Source organism: Megalops cyprinoides, chromosome 21, assembly GCF_013368585.1.
Source record: "Megalops cyprinoides isolate fMegCyp1 chromosome 21, fMegCyp1.pri, whole genome shotgun sequence".
NCBI classification, from domain to species: domain Eukaryota; kingdom Metazoa; phylum Chordata; class Actinopteri; order Elopiformes; family Megalopidae; genus Megalops; species Megalops cyprinoides.
Window position 1 is genome coordinate 1780740 of NC_050603.1, and position 14261 is coordinate 1795000.

The window sequence follows — 14261 nt, forward strand, 5'->3', positions numbered from 1 at the left end:
GGGCATAAACGGTCAGTTTATATTCTAACTGAATCAGTGACTGGTCAGCTTGAGGGTCATTAAATGTGTTTGCTGTGATGTCATTGTCCTAGTTATCCTATTGGGTCATGAGGGATTGCAGTTGCCATTTTCCCCCGAAAATGATGTAATCAGTGCTTAATGTCATGAAAACGAGGTTGTGTGTCTCTCATCGTGTAATGTTATAAACTGCAGCAACTTACAACGAAACAAAATCTTGGTACAAATCCCCCCCCCATTTCTCTGTGTCACTTCCTCCTTGTCTGAGAAGTTCCTGTTGGTAACAGGAATTTCCGTTGCTGCCTGCTCTGCTACTCAGGCTTCTGTTTTAGACCACGCCCCTTCCACGAACATTACAGATGAGCCACCAAATCAGTTCGCTTGGCCAAGAAATGAACCCTGTGGTACACCTAATGTAAATTTCTACACACAGAAGGAATGTTTCCCAACATTTAGAACCGGGTCCTGTCAGCAAGGTGAGATACACCACCAGGTGAGAGCCGTTTCTGTGATTCCTGCAACCTTCTCAAGCCTTCTTAAAAAGGACAGTGTGATCAATCATGTTGAATGTGGCACTCAAAAGTGAAATGAGAATGGAGACCCGGTCACCGTGAGTGTTCATCTGTCAGTCGTTAGGAGTCCTGGCCGAGGTAAATTTAGTGCCGTGCAAGGATGAGAACGCTGATTTAAACAGCCCTGTGTGTCCGGATGCCTCTGTAGATGATGGACTGCAGCAATCTCTCAGACCTCCAGCAGGAAGGGGGGATGGGAGGCCGGCCAGGCAGTAACGGACAGGGCCGAGTGTGAGCGGCTCCTTCAGCCGTGGGGAAAGGCCTGCCTGTACGGTCTGATTTACAGTGTCAGTGTCTGCAGGGCTGTGGCAGACACACCTGTCTGAGCCAGCGCAGTGCGAATGAGTCTGAAAAGCTTCTAGAAATTAGCAGTTAAAATAGTTCTAAAATAATCCTGGAGTCATCTTGTGATGATTATTTTCTGAAAAATACCGAAGAAAAATTCCAAGAAACTCTCCTTTTTCTTTTTATTTGAGCGCTATTGCTAAGCAACTGACTCCTGATATTTTATGGGGGTTTTTGGCTAAAGAAAGCAGCCAATTTTTTGCTACCAGGATTCTTTTGTGGAGTTTTTATCAGGATGAGATGTCTGATTAACTGTTGTGAAAGGGCATCCAGGGTTATGTTTCTCCGAAAAAGGAACACCTGACTGAATGCAGCTGCTCCTTTGTAAAATCTGAATGCTAAAATATTCAGTTGCATGACCCTCGGCTTTTATAAGCACATTATCCCAAGCAAAGCTATGAGTAAAGGTTATCTTTCCAGTCGTAATGGGGCCGTGCATTTCAGCTGTTGTGTTAGAAGCAGTGTCAGAAGAGGTGTGGTAGATGTACAAGGGCTATCAATCAGCATACTGCATTCAAGCCCGTACCCACTTGGCTTTAGGGTGGCCATTTTGGTTTCTAAAGATGCCCCAGTGGGGTTTTCCGAGTGGCTCAGTCTACAAGGCACCCTCCTCGAGTGCAGGCTGAAGCCTGCAGCCTGGGTTTGGAAGCAGCTGGGTCATTCAGCAACGGTGACAGGGCACCAACGATGACAGAACAGCTTGGCTTTGTTTCAGCAGGAATAGAGGTATGGAGGTCAGCCAGGGTCTCCTCGTCTTACCTCTCAGACACCCTGTGAGTCATCAGCCACCTGCATATGTTACCTGGATGGCACTAGCGGAGTGGCACCCATCCTCCAACCGGTGTCCACTTCACTGTGGTGCACTGTGGGATTTGTAGTGCCGTTGGCTGTGAGTGAGCATGTCAGAGGACTGCATTTGTCTTGCCTCATTGCTTCTGCATGAGCGGAACAGAGAGGGGAGCGGAATGTGTAATTTGCAAGTCCAATAAGGTTTGTATGAAAGAAAAGAGATTTAACCCTGCTGGGTTCTTCATGGCAGAGACGAGGGGAGAGAGGACACTTCTGGAACAGGTATGTTACCCGTGCACAGAAACACTAATGCCATGCGGTACAGAGCCGGAGGAAACGCCGCTCAGAGTGTACCGTTTGAACTCATTCGGCCACAGCTTCCAGAACCTCTCAGCGCTTCCAGAACCTCTCAGCGCTTCCAGAACCTCTCGGCGCTTCCAGAACCTCTCGGCGCTCTCACCACCAGGAGGTCCAGCCGCTGGTTTTAGCATTTCAAAAGAACTTCAGATGAACTCAGTTGCTTGCAATTCTGAGCATGAGTGAGGGCAGTTTTTAGATCTCTCAAAACAGAGACGGTATTGCTACCCCACAAAAGTTTTCATGATTGAGTCAAGGCAAATGAGCCCCTCCCAGCTTGCTTCCTCTAATACAGCTGGAGTGATGCATTAAACAGGTCTTCATACTGAATGGAGCTACTTTATGTTAAGCGTCGGGTAAAACCTTAAATGTCCTCTACTTCTGCGTTTCTTATTCCCACACTTCCAGGGAAATGCTTACTAATCTTTTTTTTTCCCATCACGATTTCAGCGTCAGAGACGGAGCACTTTAACCCAAAATGCTCTGCGCTGACGCTGCCATGGTTACGGTGACGATGCTTTGCCCAGTGTTCCACAGGCTTTCTGCCAGTCTGCCCTTTCCTACAGTGACTCAGACCCAACAGACCGCGGAGACAGGCACGCGGCCGCCATATGAATTATGTGTACGTTCTCCGCGTTGAATCGAGGTTTTGATAACATTCCGCTGAGGGACGAGGCGTATGGCAGGTGGTCCAGCGTCTGAAGCTCAGGTCATTAACCCTCTGTGGCCCGACCCGCTGCCTCCTTACCTGAGCGACAGGAAGAGGCCTACACTTCAGCACTCTGGACCTGCACTCCACGTTACTATGGTTACGCTGACAATACCAAGCACAGAGGTTCCACACACATTCTGTTAAACTGCCCTTTTACGAGCCCCCCCACCATGCTATTGTAGCGATCTCCATGACCTGTCAAGGATAACTGATCTGTTTAATGTGAAGTGCATCCCAGTCTCTTCCCAGCACACCATCTGCTGGCCCCTCCCTGCACAGCACGACCCCCCACCACCATGCAAATCAGACTCTCTGATTGGCTGGCCAGGATGTGGGGGGTCCTTATAGTCTTGTATGTTGCAGCTAGTTCACTGCTCTTTTGGGAGAGGGTGATCGCCAAATTTTTTGCCTCCTTTGCCCAAATGCCCCAGAGGAACTCATTTAACTAATGTGTTTCTCCTTTTTTTGCCTGCACTGCAAGCACATTCTGTGTAATGGTCTTACTGCCCTTGTGTTACAGGCCCGCTATTTCCATTCCCTTTTCTGAGGAGACAGACGGTGGAGCCAATGTAATATCGCCCCCTGGTGGTGTGGCTGATGCGTGCTCTTCGTGAGTACATGAAGTCTGCACCGCACTCCCCTTGTATCCCACAATGCAACACATCACTCGCGTTTATGCTTCCTCAACCAATAAAATGGCTTCCTCAAAAATCTTGCCAAAAAAAGGTTCAGCTTTGCCTCTCTCTGCTGTGAATGGAAAAATTTCCACCTCATCCATAATCATGTCTGATGGGATTTGGACCTTCCCTTCTGTCACCTAACATTCCAATGCTGACAGACAGTGCAGACGTAACAGACCAAACCGAAATCCTTTTCTGGGAGAGTTTTGAACTGTATGATAAAGCCACCCCTTCTGGTTTCAGAAGGTTCTCCCACAGCAGAGGGAAATACCCCAGATCTGCACATTTCCAAAGGTCATGCGGCTGTGAAAGAGAGCAGCTAATGGAGCTCCGGCGCTTGCTGGAATTGGCCAGTCTGTCGGAGTGGCCTTGTTTACGAGCGTTTTATCCCCCCCAAGCCGCCGCACCGGCCATAAAACCCGCCATCACTCCGATTCATCACCGAATTAGCGAGAGGGTGACAGCCCCCTTACAGAGCCGTGCGGCCCACGCCAGGTACAGCGCTGGACGCTAACGCCGCCCATCGGTTTACCTGACGCCCTGATCCAGGTCAGTCTGCCGCGCCCGTCATTGCACACAGCAGTTTGCTGAGGACTCAACCCGCACTGATCCTAAAACAGCAGCACTGAAGTCAGCTGATTCAGGTGCAGTGACATTGGCAGTTACAACTGACCCTGGTACAGCAGCCTTGTCGGTTAAGACAAATTCAGCTCCTCCAGTGGCTGCTGTACTTACCTTGCATACTCAACTTGTTAGTGACAGTAAACTAAGATAAGAAAGATAATATTTTAGTAATTATAAACAAGTTAAATATATAGTTACTGTTACAGCACAAGCTGCTTCTGTGTCACCATCTTAATTAAGAGTGACAGACATTTAGGTTGTAGTCAGTGTTACAAATGTTCTGATTTCACTTTGACTATTCAAATTTATTCAGAACTATAACATGCATGTATACCGTAATTACATTGTAATAGCACATTAGTTACCATTTCCCATTACACCATGGAAAATATTCGTTAAGTTTGTATTGGGCAGAAAATATTATTAGGATTCAATTATTTATAGACCACTAAGGGCAGTAGGCTTCTCATTGTTTCATTTTTTATATCCTTAGGATATTCAATGTCACTGTTGTCTTGCTGTTTGTAATATCTAGTAACGCATTTTAAGTGCTTGGGAGAGTCCGGGTCAGTCTGAGGTGAGCTGGCTGAAAGTAGACCCTTACTCTGCTCAGTTTGAATCCCACTCTTACATCATTCTAATGCTCCTAAGAGTTTAACTTCTATTTCATCAAACGGATCACTTTGCTGTCTGAAAGGATGTGCACGAAGATATGGCCTTTGGAGGCTGCGTGTTCAAATCCTCAGGCGGGGCATTGCTGTTGTATCCCTTAAGCAAGGTGTGTCTGACCTTAATTGCTACATAAAATGTTCTGATGGATGAAGGGGGGCTCCGTTAGTCACCCCAAACAATCCCGTTCTGATTCGCTGGGTGTGACGTTGTAGCGTTCTGTATTAAGAGCAACTTTAACATTCAATTTCTAAACTGATACAGGGGAAAGCACTTGCACAAAATCGTTATGCTGCTGTAGACAAGTATGGATGTTTGACCATCGTGCTGTTTAAGATATTCTGAAAGGTCATTCCTCCGCACCTGCATCTGCCGCTGCTGCCGTATCTCTGGCCTTCCAGCTCTGCAGAGGCATGATAGCACTAAGTTGTATTTGTAATTTCCCTACACTTTTTTCTTTTTTCGCGCGTCTTTATCTTTTTCTGATTTCGGCTCTCCAAAGCGCAGGTCCTCCCGTAATCTCTGGTGGAGGAAACTCATTTATACAAGGCCGTTTGAGTTCACCACCCCGTTCGCATTCAACCCTCTCAGGGCTGTGCCCTTGCAATGTAGAACTGAATCTGACACTTAAGTATGTGTCTGCCTACACACACATACTTAAGTGTCAGATTCAGTTCTATACTTACAGATTCAGTTCAATACTTACACATCTGTGTACATATGTATATATTTTATGATATTATGAGATTATGCATATATACATATATATGCATATACATATATGAATGTATAAACATACATAACATTTATGGTTAACACCTTGTATTTAGTTGACCTCATACTAGTTTGACAGTATTAAGAATACATTGTGATTAGAAACAAGAGCGCAACATCCTAATGACGTTCTTCAGCATGGTAAAGAATGGGGACCAGAGCTGTGTGGGTTTCTACATGTAGTCGCTGGTACGGCAGAATGAACCAGGTCCGACACTGTTGCTTACATTAACTTGGATACACGTTCTCTTGCGGTGGAAGTCGCATCGGAGACGAGCGTCTGCTAAACGCATATAATGTAACGTAATGGTTATTGTACAGTTACAATTACTATAGTATTGCACTGGTGTAGCTTTAATTTACTGTACGGTGTTTTCCGTAATATTCTGAAGGCTGAAGCAATGCTGGGATAATGTAATGCGTTAGCGAGGCTGGCCTGCTTTCCGCAGTCAGACAGGACATTTCCTGCGTTTAATTAGATCGGGGATTGGGCTGAACGCGACACACGGGTTGGCAGCAAAATAATGTCACCGTCACGTCTGAATTGTACACGATAAAGCCCTAATTACCATAAATTATTTTTCCTGTGAAGAAAAAGGGTCGGTAAAACAAAGGGTGGTTTATTATTTTTTCGTTGATTATTGTCTTCCTGGAGGCATTTGTCTGAAAGGCGAAAAAAACAATTAATCACCCAAAGGAGAAGAATGCGACGCTCGCGCCACAAAAGGTCTGTGAAACGGTGACACGCGCCACTCCACCGCACCCGCGCGCACTCAAAGGTGTGAGTGACAGCGTCGCCGCGCGCAGGCGCTCCCCTCACCGGGAAATGTGGCCGTGCATTTCGGGGAAAAACTCAGTCCTGCATTCTCTCAGGTATCGATCACAGTGGCACGGTGGTTGAAATGCCGGACCCAAGGGGGTTGTGGTTTTGCACCATTTGCATTATGTATCTGGCGATTACAAAACGATTCATGAATTAATTTATGAAATAGACAATTGAGATGACTGAGTTATTGATTTAAGAGTCTGCGCGGACCCTTTAGTAACAGGTGTGCGTTCCGTGCCTTTTTGTAGCTAGGATTTCTGATTGCGGCCTTTCTAATTGCTCTATGAACTGATTGCATGAGGTGGAACTCAAAGCGAAGCAGAGAAACGGCAGATCTGAAGTGCGATCAGTCACGTACAGTTGTGACCGCATGTCGTGCTGCAGTAGCCTGGATGCAGGCGTGTAGGCACAGGAGCTGCTAAAATGTTTGAAGTTACTGCTTTCCACGTACCCATGCACAGCCTGGTCTTAGCGGAATTCGGAAACGGTAAGCAGGTTAAAACAAAACAAACAAACGAGATTACGACTCCCCCCAAATTAGAGTTGAATAGGAACATGTTAATACGGCCGAAAGAAAGACAGAGCGCAGGAGATTACAAGAGGCTTTTCACTGCATAATGTGATTTTATAAGAATGAATCGTACCTTTGTTATAGACTCTCTGTCTGAGTAGGTATGGGGGGGACAGACGAGAGATTAGAGGAGAAATGGAGTTCAGCACAAATCCGATTAGACAAACTTGAAACAGAGCCAAACTGAATGCAGACAACGTCTAATGATAAATTTTGTAAAATTATCTTACGAAATAAGGTATGATGTTGGAAAATACGGCAAATGTTCACTTGTATGCATAAAAGAAGCACAGATATAGATTGTACGCATAAAATGAATGAATAGAATGCGTTGCACTATAAGCTTGCAGTACGTCTTATTTAATTCATAGTAACTTTATACAAAAGCTATCAATCACTACAGGGAGTAGGCATTTATGCATAAAATTTCATACACTATATACGGTAAAAAGTAGTCGTAATGTGTCTGTAGTACTGTATATCATACATATTCTATATTCCAAGAAATATATGTATTAAATCTATGTCATATGCAAACATGTATTAGTTCTTTTGTCTTCAATATCCCACAAAAGCTGCAGGTCACCTTTGCATCTAGAAAAACATTTTTCTTTTTTATACGGAGTTGTACTGCCATCTGGTGGCCAGGATCGTGATATTCAGGGCTCGAACCCTTTTCGTGTATCCTTTTGTATGTTATAATTAGTTTACATTAAATTAATAAATTATTTTAATGAATGTTTATAATACTGTCAGGTACTACAGACACGTTTCGTAGGTGTGTGGATGTAAGGATTCTTGTTCAGGAACTCTAAACATCATGCCAACCAACATTTATTCACGTGGTATATGATCTCATCCAGAGTATTTAGCCCGTTAAGCAGTGGAAGAGAGAGACGTCACACGAAGACCGGTATGTACAGAGCACAACAACCTGAACATGTGACATTAATAACACCGGGAAAATCTCAGCGTTTTGGCTGTTTTAGATAATTACATTATTCACTATGAGTATAGAAATATGACGCAGGCTGGCGTTCATCTAATGGCATAAAATAACCACTACATCCTAAGGTACATTTAGAAGTCGTTCGTAGGTGCAATGTTCCCATAATTATGATGCAATAATGTTGCTCTAAAGGACACGTTAGGTAATACATTTTTAGTAGCCAATAATCATTCGTTTTGGAGACGGACGTGGTTATGGGGTAAAGGACATGTGTACCAGACTGGGTAGACCAGACCTGATAAAACTAAAAGAACGCAAAACTGTACATTGTTTAGCCTATGATAGGCTTTTTATACAGTAATAATAAATAGTATGTGAATAAATATTACAAAGGAGGATTTAAAGAACTTTGTTTCCATACTCCTCCGAATGCTTCCCTATGTATGAAGTTATCTGGTTAAATCAATTCATTCGGTCGCAGCTATTTCTCTAGCTGCCTGGCAATGTAAAATATCTTGCTAATGATGTGGTAGGTCGGTCCCTAGCTAATTTAGTGAATTTGCAGGTACTCTTCTCCAGAGCTTATTTTTTTTTTTAGATGTTATCCATTTATACAGCTGAATATTATTCTAGGCAATTTTGGTTAATTGCTTTGCCCAATTAAGTGTACAATAGCAGCGTACCACCTGGGATTGGAACTAGCAACCTCTGGGTTACTAACACTAAATCACGCTGTTGTTATTGACTGGTTGGTCAACAACAACTTACCAGTTCTCATACCTTTATTGCTCTACGATACATAAGAACGGATGGTGTCCCACGGGGACATTTTAAACCTCCCGTCTCACTCCCTCAGTTCACATGGAGGCGCTTAAACGCGCGTTTCTGGATAAAAACGGCACACCCACGGCGACCGCAGGGCGAATTTTGCGATTCCTGATCACTGGTCGCTTTACATGTTAATTTCGACCATATTTCTTAAATACTGATCTTGATTGTTTCATCTAAATCTAACAAACAACAACAGCAAACTGTGCCACGGAACAGAGAATCACTCAAATCTGGAATTTGGTGTTCATGAATCAATGAGACGGCGATATACTAAATTTATCAAAACAATCTTATCTCACCCCAATCTTATCTCATGTCTCATCCCGTTTTCCAGTCCTGCTACCTCGCTGCCCTGCCCATCAAAGCCAACTGCGTTCCAAGAACCGGACATCCTAGGAGACATTCTTATAATCACTCTGCTGTTAATTACTATTGTCTATCAATCTTAAATATCTTAAAGTACATTGCATAACTTGTCTTTAACTCTATCTGCCCAGTGCCGGCCAGAAGCAGATGGGCTCCCCCTCTGAGCCGGGTTCTGCTCAAGGTTTCTTCCTGATAGGGAGTTTTTCCTTGCCACTGTTGCCTTAGGCTTGCTCTCAGGGGGTCTCAGGCCTGGGAACAATGTAAAGCTGCTTTGTGACAACTTGTGTTATAAAAAGCGCTATACAAATAAAAATGAATTGAATTGAATTATCTGAAGAACGAACATTTATCTGAAGAACATTTAGAAGACCTGTACATTATCTGTTTAAAAGTCAGTTATTGTTACCCTGATGACACCCCTTGGTTGCAGAGAATTTACGGCAATAAGACAGTTGTAGTGTTTCTGTGTCCTGCGTGTCTCCTTTGCACACTGAATGCCACGCATAGTCAGCTGACTCCTGCTGACCGTTTTCAGAGTCCTGCCTCCTCTTCAGAGTTTGAATCGCTATATCGGTCAGGTGCGAGAAAGCGTTTGCAGAGTTGGAGCCATCAGCAAAATTCTTAGAATTCTTAGAAAACCCATTAGAAAGATTTAGCACCCGGCGGTGTAATTGGACATTCAGTGACTGCGAGTTGTGTGGTATGTTGCGACTCCTAAAATCACTTACCCTAATTAAAAAAGGATCCCCGCATTGTCCTCTTCATACTTTTAAATGAGTGCTCCACGGATTTTCTGGCTGGAGGCTGAAATGATATCGCAAATGGTTTTACTGTTAAAAAGTTTTTGTTGTTTTGTTGGGGTTAGGGCCACACACCCACCGGCTCTGTTTGATTGGGTTTTGGCACATGCTGTCCCGCAGTTTGACACACTCTCCTCCAGGTGTGTATAGAAGGTGAACTGCTTCCGCCAGGAAGAGGAAAAACATAGTTCCATGGTGGTAACTTTTAACTCCAAACAGAGAGGTTGGTGACTATGGCTTTAATGAAATCTGGATGGGGGGGGTGGGGGGATGGGGGGGGGGGGGGGGGGGGGGGGGGGTCAGTAATGCGCAGTTTGTCAGGAGGCTTACAAACCCTTTGTTTTAGCCGGAACACTGGTGGCTGTAGAGCCCAGACGTGGCTGGCCCGGGAGGAGATCACTAGTGTTGGTAAGTTCACCTTTGTTGCCTTGGACTGGGGGGTTTGCCTTGGGCCACCTTTTGGGTTTGTTTAGTTTGTTGTCCGCAACTAATTTTTTCCAGTTTGAAATTTAGCTATTTTACCAGTGGAATTATTTAAACTGTGGCCCCAACACACAACAGAATCTGTTCCATTAAAACGCATGATGGCGTTTATGAAAACACTATAAACGATGCTTTAGATCATTTTTGAACATCATAATTTAATATTGACTTGTTTAAAACCTTGCAGGCTTAAATGTGTTGTAAAAACAATACCTTACATGTGGAAAATATGCAGTCGAAATGAATGCAATTTAGGTAATTACATTAACAAATTTGACAATAATAAATTTTAATATACTTTCAGTTAAATTGCATTTCCTTGCACACATCAATATTGCACTTCTAAACTTTTAAACAGAATGAACACTAAAACAAACTTTTCTCACTACGCTCCTGTGTACATGAGCTTACAGGACAGGTGGATGGAATCTGTATAATACAGTGTATTTGAAACCGAAGCATTTGAAATAGTTTAATACTCTCTTCCACATAACTCAAACGTCTCTCTGATAAGGGAGTCTGTTCCGTGATGCTGCGGTCTCAGCCGCTGAAAGGCAGCTGTTGCGTGTAAGCGTTCGTCCTGGGTTGGTCCTGTTCAGGGAGATCCATGCACACAGTCCAGTACACTTCCGCTGTGTTTCACACACTGCAAATAAGTAAAGGTAGAAAGCTGTTGCTTTTGGTTGCGCTAATAACTTTATTTAAATAAGACAATAGAGCTCTATACTGGAAAATAAAAAAAAAAAAATAGCCGCAATGACACAAGTTTGCGTGTCGGCCGCAAGACGTGGAACTACTGTGGGTACAAACCTCAAACAGGCTCACTAAGCAATGCCCTGGGCCCTCCTGCCGAAGAGGAGGGGCCTAACAAACAAAACAACCAAGACAGAGCTTTGTGTTGACACAGACTGTCAGTTTTAGAAGTGTGTTTTTGTGTGACATCGCCCATACAGTAAGCTGCAACACTGATCTCTGCAAAAGTAATAGAGGGGTGGGTGGTAGCTCTGCTGGAGTGGTGGGCAGAGACTGTGCTGTTTTACCTTCCTTCTGACACAAGGGGGCAGCATATTTCAGTGACTGCTGTTAGTACACTCTTACCCATTAACAAAAGATTTTTTTTTTGTTTTTTTGTTTTTTTTTTCTGAGCAGTCTGTTTTGCAGCTGGCACCAGTAAAATGCTCCCTTTCTCTGCTGCTCAGGATTCAGAAGGTTTCGATGAGATCTACTCATCGGAGAGCTTTGGGTGTCAGGGGTCCGTCTTTCCGGCTGCGGGCGAGAGCTGGACCAAGCGCCCAGGATGCTGCGTGTGCTGCCTGTGTTGCCGTCGTCACCGTGTTCAGAACCAGCCCAGGTGACGCAATTAAGCATGAAGTAAGCGTTCGTGATGCAGGCACTAGCTGTGTTCCAGGTCACATACTTGCATATAGAGGATTCTTCTGAGCATGCGCTCCCAAGTCTGAGTGTAGCACAGACAAATATGGAATGCACTTCCTGTCCACGTCATGACCTTTGACCTTATACATATATGATAATATATTCATCAAACCTCCTGTTATAATATCCAGTTAAGAACATCAGGAAAGCAACACTTGTAAATTGCTAATGGTTGTCAGTGACTTCCCTCGTTACTGCCGCTGAGTGATTTTAAGCAGGCAGATTTGAAGCACTAGGACATCGTGGAGCGATCCACACTTCATGCATGTATAGGCATAAATGTGTTGTTAGGTGTTCCCATTCGTACAAGAATACATCCAGAAATTTTAGACAGCTTCTTGCATACTTAAGTTTTGGAAAACTTGACGCTCGAATGTAAGTATGTGGTTTGGACCTTCCCTGGCCTTACTCTGAACACCGTGACGACGGTCACATGACTGCCTGGGCAGCAGCGTGTGGCAAGAGGCCTGCGGCTCCAGCCCCAGCCTGCAGCCTCACCTCTCCCTTTTGCTGAGAGAACTTGTTCCTGCTTGTAGCACATTTCCGATACCTGTATACCCATCAATAACAGACTCTTCGACAAACTCAACTTGGACAGTTTCACACTCAAATACATGGAATGAACAGTGATTGGTGGACATGTGATTTTCTTTTTTTTTTTAATTGAAAAGTTTTTTTTTCTTTTTTCTCTTTTTAGAACTCAAAATGGTTACCCCCCAAAAATGGAGACTAACATGACCATTATTGCACACGTTTAGTTTATCAAAGTACAACGTTTCTGTTGGATAAACTACATTTCTTGGGAGGAAGGTGCTGGGTACTAACATTGCATTGATCCACTTTAAAGCCATATCTAAGGTTGTTAAGTAAGATGGAGGGGACATGCTAGCATCTTAAACAAGCCCACAGATACTGATCACTCAGAGCTGATCACTCTCACCCTTCGCTCTCATGTAGGAATGTGTATATTGCTTGCATGTGGGTAGGTATATCCTGGTGCTACTCTGGTCTTTAAATTGCATGACCACATTTGACCAAAACAGAATAGTTTGTGTTTCATAATGAATCGGTTATATGGTGTTTCTGTTATTATCGAAAAGCAGAGTTGTTGATCTGGGAAAGGAACACAGCCCACTTACACCAGCGTAGCGCCTCAAAACTCCATGAAGGGTGCAGTTTTGGGAGGAAGTTTTTAGCCTGAGTAACTGCAGATGTGTGTTCATGTCTGGGTAAAAGATTGCCTAAATCCTAATCAGCAAGGTAGGACTGAGGTTTTGGTCCAATCAGAGGGTGTTTGTACTGGAAGTGACTGGGTCAAGCTGTGGTCAGATCCTGTAGGTGTGTGCTGTTTATCAGTGGAACCCCTGAAACAGCAGGGATGCGTACTGAGCTTGATCTGGGTACACACACCATTCATGACCAGTCAGACAAGCTCACAGTTACTGGCATTCTGTGCACAAACTGGCCATCCGCATGTGCAGTCGAGTTCTGCACCCGTTCTGATTGGACGACGCACGGTTGAGAAGGTCACCAGTGCTGTCTGGACGATTTCTTTAGTCTGGGGCCGAATCGGGCCTTCTGCAGGCACACAGTCAGAGTGTTCCCGACACTCAGCCGAGTGTGCTGACTAACGCGCTGCTCCGGGCCAACCGAAAAAAAGACCCGATGACATCATTTTCACAGCCATTCAACCAATCAGCATTAGAAGAGGCTGCGTGTGAATGCCACAGTGAAACCAGCTTTGTCTGACGCATTGTGAGAAATCAGTATCTGAGTATCTTCCATAATTCTGTGAGGATCACAAGTGTGTGGTATCTGAATTAATCTGGGATATGATATGATGATCATCTGTGGTTCACCAATTAATTAATAATTGCATGAATGTTACAAAATCAATTTTTCTTTTTTTTTTTTTACCTGACTTTGCGAAAGCTTGGAGAGACGTTAACACCGATCGCAGAGTGGCGAGGAGAGTGGCTTTGTAGCAGAAGTGCACTTGGCATGTTGGAGTCACAGCAACCGAGCGAGAGAGAGATGACAGGTGTGTCTGAATCGGCGTGCTTTGCCATATGGCGTTTATTCCCGTGGGGGGGGGGGGGGGGGGGGTGTGTGCCGGGCGGAGGCAGTGTGGCGTGTGATTGGATGACTCTTCGTGGATCTGTCGGTCTGCGCACAGACGCACGTCTCTGATTTCCTGAGTTTTGACCTGGAGGGAGGACCCTGAAGCGAGGTCGCGCGGACACCGCGGCGGCTGTGGCGTTTTCTCTGCTCTTTGTCCGTTTTTATTTTTTTTATTTATGTTTATTCATTTGATGCTTAGTTTCGCGGATGTGTTTTTGCGTCCTACATCTTAGCGGAGTTTGGAAACGCGTGATTGCACAGCCTTGAACGGTGCGTGACGCTGCCACACAGTTTTCAGTTCAAACAAGCTTTTTTTTTTTTCCTTTTTATATAGAGCTTA